This window comes from Salvelinus fontinalis, chromosome 29 (assembly GCF_029448725.1).
Source record: "Salvelinus fontinalis isolate EN_2023a chromosome 29, ASM2944872v1, whole genome shotgun sequence".
NCBI lineage: Eukaryota > Metazoa > Chordata > Actinopteri > Salmoniformes > Salmonidae > Salvelinus > Salvelinus fontinalis.
The window spans coordinates 19440753-19447370 of NC_074693.1; positions in this window are offsets into that span (position 1 = coordinate 19440753).

Sequence of the window (6618 nt, forward strand, 5' to 3'; positions counted from 1 at the left end):
TAACAGAGGCGGTAACTACTCTATGTTTAGTCTGTGGAGTGCTTGCATGGAAGGTTAATTGGGAGGTGTAGGATGGAATGTTACGTAATCTATATGATATGGACCTTCATTCCCTCTCTATGATAATATCAAACACCCTTCAATACAAATGGCTTTCTTGACTGAAATGGAAATGAAATGTAATGCGTATGAAACTATGAAGCATGAACATAAGGTCCCCTGGCCCAAGGACAAATATAATTGTATACAGTATACTGTGTATGGTGGTATTTAGAGATTTATTTACCCTTTATAATTGGGATGTGACTTTACCATAACTGGAACTAGTACCATAGTTACAAAAAACAGCATCAACAATGGTGTAGCAGCGACATACTGTAAGCTCTGTCAGGTTGGATGGGGAACGTTACTGCACAGCTATTTTCATGTCTCTCCAGAAATGTTCGATTGGGTTCAAGTCCGGGCTCTGGCTGGGCCACTCAAAGATATTCCGAGACTTGTCCCGAAGCCACTCTTGGGCTGTCTTGGCTGTGTGATTAGGGTTGTTGTCGTGTTGGAAGGTGAACCTTTATCCCAGTCTGAGGTCCTGAGTGCTGTGGAGCAGGTTTTCATCGAGGATCTCTCTGTACTTTGCTCTGTTCATCTTTCCCTTGATCCTGACTAGTTTTCCGGTCCCTGCTGCTGAAAAACATCCCCATAGCATGGTGCTGCCACCACCGTGCTTCTCAGTAGGGATGGTGCCAGGTTTCCTCAAGGAGTTTTCCTAAAGGCACCTAAAGGACTCTCAGACCATGAAAAACAAGATTATCTGGTCTGATGAAGCCAAGATTGAACTCTGAAGCCTGAATGCCTGAATGCCAAGCGTCACGTCTGGAGAAAACCTGGCACCATCCCTACGGTGAAGCATGGTGGTGGCAGCATCATGACGTGGGGATGTTTTTCAAGCGGCAGAGACTGGGAGACAAGTCAGGATGAGGAAAAGATGAACAGCGCAAAGCACAGAGAGATCCTTGATGAAAACCTGCTCCAGAACGCCCAGGACCTCAGACGCGGGGGGAAGGTTCACCTTCCATAAGGACAATGACCCTAATCACACAGCCAAGACAACGCAGGAGTGGCTTCGGGACAAGTCTCTGAATGTCCTGGAGTCGCCCAGCCAGAGCCCGGACATGAACCCGATCTAACATCTCTGGAGAGACCTGAAAATAGCTGTGCAGCGATGCTCCCCATCCAACTTAACAGAGCTTGAGAGGATCTGCAGAGAAGAATGGGAGAAACTCCCCGAATACAGGTGTGCCAAGCTTGTAGTGTCATGTCCAAGAAGAATTGAGGCTGTAATTGCTGCCAAAGGTGCTTCAACAAAGTACTGAGTAAAGGGTCTGAATGTAATTGTGATATTTAATTTTTATTTGTAATAAATTTGCAAACATTTCTAAAAACCTGTTTTTGCTTTGTCCTTATGGTGTATTGTGTGTAGATTGATGAGGGGAAAAAACTATTTAATCCATTTTATAATAAGGCAGTAATGTAACAAAATGTGGAAAAAGTGAAGGGGTCTGAATACTTTCCCAATGCACTGTACATGTAATACTTTCTCATGCTTTACATTCGACCGTGGTCTGCTCCTCATCATACTCTTTTCAGCCCTCCTCTTTAACCCTCATCTGTTTCACTTCTCAAGTAATATACAGGTGTTATCTTTCTCCTCTACGCTAGACTGGTCTTTCCTTCACAACTGGTGCGCAGCTACATTAGCTATAATTCCGTCCGCACTCTCCAGCAACTAGGTCATGCTCCGCCTACACCTCATATGATAGGCCCAATCTATTTGCCATCCTCTCAGCAATGGCCCCTTTACCATAGCTATCAATAGTTACATTAGTTGGCGAGGTTCCAATGACACTCAAGCATGTGGCGGTCATTCATTATTACACCAGGTTTTGGGTCAGACACTCCTTGGCATGTGTCCCTATTGCTTCCTTACCGCATGCATGACTGGGTTTGAAGCAGCAAATGTCTCATATTTTACTGATCGCATGACTGCATGAGTGGTTGGGCTCTACTTACAAGCATGCGTAACATTTCATCTCAACACATCAGTGTAACAATGTGAGGCACTCTGCAGGTCAACATTGGGCCGGGACATGGACAGGTGCCCACATCTTCCCGCATTTCCGCATACACTGTTTGGTTCAACGCTCACTTAGTGTTCCAGGTCAATCATATATCATACTCAGGATTTTCATCCTGCGCCTAGCACACCTTGCAGTAATAAACATTCCATAGAATACTTTTCATTACAGCATAACCACTTGTGTTCTATTCTTCGCATGCATCTCTTTTACATCTAGTTATCTTGTCTTCAATCTTTAGATCCAACCATTGCTCCCTTCTCCCTGGTGAGTAACTTATTTTATTTTTTGAAGGGGGGGGGGGGGGGGGGGTTCGATGCCAGCTGCCCTGCATAGGGCAACCTGTCATCAGCATCTGGGTCTGAGGAGCATACCGCGGAGACGAGGCCCCCACCAAGCGATTCAAGAAAATTCCATTAATTTTTTTATTTCACCTTTATTTAACCAGGTAGGCCAGTTGAGAACAAGTTCTCATTTACAACTGCGACCTGGTCAAGACAAAGCAAAGCAGTGCGACTCAAAAAACAACACAGAGTTACACATTGGATAAACAAACGTACAGTCAATAACTCAATAGAAAAATCTATATACAGTGTGTGCAAATGTAGTAAGATTAGGTAGGTAAGGCAATAAATAGGCCATAGTGGCAAAATAATTACAATTTAGCATTAACACTGGAGTGATGTGCAGATGAGGATGTGCAAGTAGAGATACTGGGGTGCAAAAGAGCAAAAATAAGTAACAATATGGGGATGAGATATTTACAGATGGGCTGTGTACAGGTGCAGTGATCGGTAAGCTGCTCTGACAGCTGATGCTTAAAGTTAGTGAGGGAGATATAAGTCTCCAGCTTCAGTGATTTTTGCAATTCGTTCCAGTCATTGGCAGCAGAGAACTGGAAGGAAAGGCGGCCAAATGAGGAGTTGGCTTTGGGGATGACCAGTGAAATATACCTGCTGGAGCGCATGCTACGGGTGGGTGCTGCTATGGTGCCACGGAAGGACTGTTGTATGGCATTAAAGCTTGTCTGGAGGTTTGTTAACACAATGTCCAAAGAAGGGCCAGATGTATACAGAATGGTGTCGTCTGAGTAGAGGTGGATCAGAGAATCACCCGCAGCAAGAGCGACATCGTTGGTATATATAGAGAAAAGAGACGGCCCGAGAATTGAACCCTGTGGCACCCCCATAGAGACTGCCAGACTGTAACATTGGATCTGTTGTCATTCAGTTAATCCTGTACTCGACTAAACTATAGTTGGTTACTTAAACGATAAGGCACAAGGGAGTGTGGTATACGGCCAATATACCAAGGCTAAGGGATGTTCTTACAGTATGTAGGACGCAACACAGAGTACCTGGATACAGCCCTTAGCCGTGGTATATTGGCCGTATACCAAAAACCCACAAGGTGCCTTATTGCTATTATTGACTGGTTTCCAACGTAATTAGAGAAGTAAAAATAAATGTTTTGTCATACCCATGGTACATGGTCTGATATACCACGGCTGTCAGCCAATCAGCATTCAGGGCTCGAACCACACAATTTACAATAGACACTTAAATCATTAGAGAAGGGCGTTATTTTTTCCTCAGCCTCTCCTCTCTTCCTCTCCTCTACAGCCTGGCTTAATTAATTACTGGTTAGTTACTTCCACTGTTACACTTAGCATGAGACCAGCATCAGCCAAGATCAGCCAAGATGGGTCTATTTTGTATTTAGATTTCCATGGACTGTTCGTCGTTCAGAGGGGTGTATTATGACGCTAGATCTATTCAGGAATTTATAAAGCTAGCCAGCTTCAGTTAGTTTCACATTCCAGCTCATACTTCCACTTCCATGTTACAAAGGTGGAAATTGGTCCTCCCCCTGCTGTTAATTCCAGCCAGGCTTGTAACTACGCTTGCATGTCGCACGTGAATAAGCCCAGCGAGTCGAACGCTGAACTCTTCATTTAGACAATGCTGAACACCCATCCATGGGTGAGTCAGTGCAACATTTACATTTTTGCCTAAATCAAAAGTTATCTTGTAAATTCAGTAGGGTATTGTGTGAACTAGAATGTCTTTCAGTCATTAGGTATCGTTCATGCCATCGTTGGTGTGCTTATCAATACACAAGCACCTTTTTTCCTACTCCTATCGATAAAATAATGTAGTTCTTTTTTTTTTTACTGTGCGTGGTTTCAAATTCATCCTGTCATTACTAAATGTGTAATGTGATAGGTAAAACAATAATATAAAAATAACACAAACATTTGACGAATAAAATATATAATCAGTAGTCTTTCTCCAATGAATGGGATGATGCAATCTTTGCAAGAGGGTGGGAATCATCACTTCCTTCAGGAGTTAGCCTGCCCTGGAGCATGTTAGAGCTGAAAGATTCGTTGCCAAAGAAATTGACCTGGCTAAAAGGTGAGACACCTTCCCTTGTGTTGAACAGAAGTGACCCAAGTAACACTATACTGTATATACAAAAGATTGTGGACACCCATTCAAATTAGTGGATTCGTCTATTTCAGCCACACCCGTTGCTGACAGGTGTATAAAATCAAGCACACAGCCATGCAATCTCCATAGACACATTGACAGTAGAATGGTTTTACTGAAGCGCTCAGTGACTTTGAACGTGGCACCGTCATAGGATGCCACCTTTCCAACAAGTCAGTTCGTCAAATGTCTTCCCTACTAGAGCTGCCCCAGTCAACTGTAAGTGCTGTGATTGTGAAGTGGAAACGTCTAAGAGCAACAACGGCTCAGCCGTGAAGTGGTAGGCCACACAAGCTCACAGAACGGGACTGCCGAGTGCTGAAGCGAGTAACGTGTAAAAATCGTCTTTCCTCGGTTTTACATTTTTTATTTAACTTGGCAAGTCAGTTAAGAACAAATTCTTATTTACAAAGACAGCCTACCGGGGAACAGTGGGTTAACTGCTTTGTTCAGGGGCAAAAATACAGATTTGATCCAACAACCTTACGGTTGGCCCAGCTGGCCCAACGCTCTAACCACTAGGCTACCTGCAACACTCACTACTGAGTTCCAAACTGCCTCAGGAATCAACGTCAGCACAATAACTGTTCGTCGGGAGCTTCATGAAATGGTTTTCAATGGCCGAGCAGCCGCACACAAGCCTAAGATCACAATGTGCAATGTCAAGCGTTGGCTGGAGTGGTGTAAAGCTCGCCGCCATTGGACTCTGGAGCAGTGGAAACGTGTTCTCTGGAATGATGGATCACGCTTCACCATCTGGCAGTCCGATGGATGAATCTGGGTTTGGCGGATGCAGATGCATTTTAGGGGTTGGGAGGGAGGGGTTGAGAGGGAGGGAGGGGTTGGGAGGGGTTGGGAGGGAGGGAGGGGTTGGGAGGGGTTGGGAGGGAGGGAGGGAGGGGTTGGGAGGGGTTGGGAGGGAGGGAGGGGTTGGGAGGGGTTGGGAGGGAGGGAGGGGTTGAGAGGGAGGGAGGGGTTGGGAGGGGTTGGGAGGGAGGGAGGGGTTGGGAGGGGTTGGGAGGGAGGGAGGGAGGGGTTGGGAGGGGTTGGGAGGGAGGGAGGGGTTGGGAGGGGTTGGGAGGGAGGGAGGGGTTGGGAGGGGTTGAGAGGGAGGGAGGGGTTGGGAGGGAGGGAGGGGTTGGGAGGGAGGGAGGGAGGGAGGGGTTGGGAGGGAGGGAGGGGTTGGGAGGGAGGGAGGGGTTGGGAGGGAGGGAGTAGGAGCGGTTTTGAGGGAAGGGAGTGAGGGAGGATGTCCCAGGCTTTGACCCTGAAGAGCTGCTCCTCTGTCCTTCCTTCTCTTTCTCCTCCAGACCAGCTGTAATGAGTGGAGCTAGCCTAGGGTTGCATCTCAAATGGCACCCTATTCCCTATATAGTTCACTACTTTTGACCAGAGCCATGACATGTGCCATTTGGGACGCAACCCAGGATTTGGCACTATGAGGAACACACAGCACTTAAAGCAGCAGAGGACACCTGTGAGTAGAGAGAGCCGCTCTGCCCAATTACCACTAACTGAGACACAGCCTCTCTCCATCCACTAACTGAGACACAGCCTCTCTCCATCCACTAACTGAGACACAGCCTCTCTCCATCCACTAACTGAGACACAGCCTCTCTCCATCCACTAACTGAGACACAGCCTCTCTCCATCCACTAACTGAGACACAGCCTCTCTCCATCCACTAACTGAGACACAGCCTCACTCCATCCACTAACTGAGACACAGCCTCACTCCATCCACTAACTGAGACACAGCCTCTCTCCATCCACTAACTGAGACACAGCCTCTCTCCATCCACTAACTGAGACACAGCCTCTCTCCATCCACTAACTGAGACACAGCCTCTCTCCATCCACTAACTGAGACACAGCCTCTCTCCATCCACTAACTGAGACACAGCCTCACTCCATCCACTAACTGAGACACAGCCTCACTCCATCCACTAACTGAGACACAGCCTCACTCCATCCACTAACTGAGACACAGCCTCT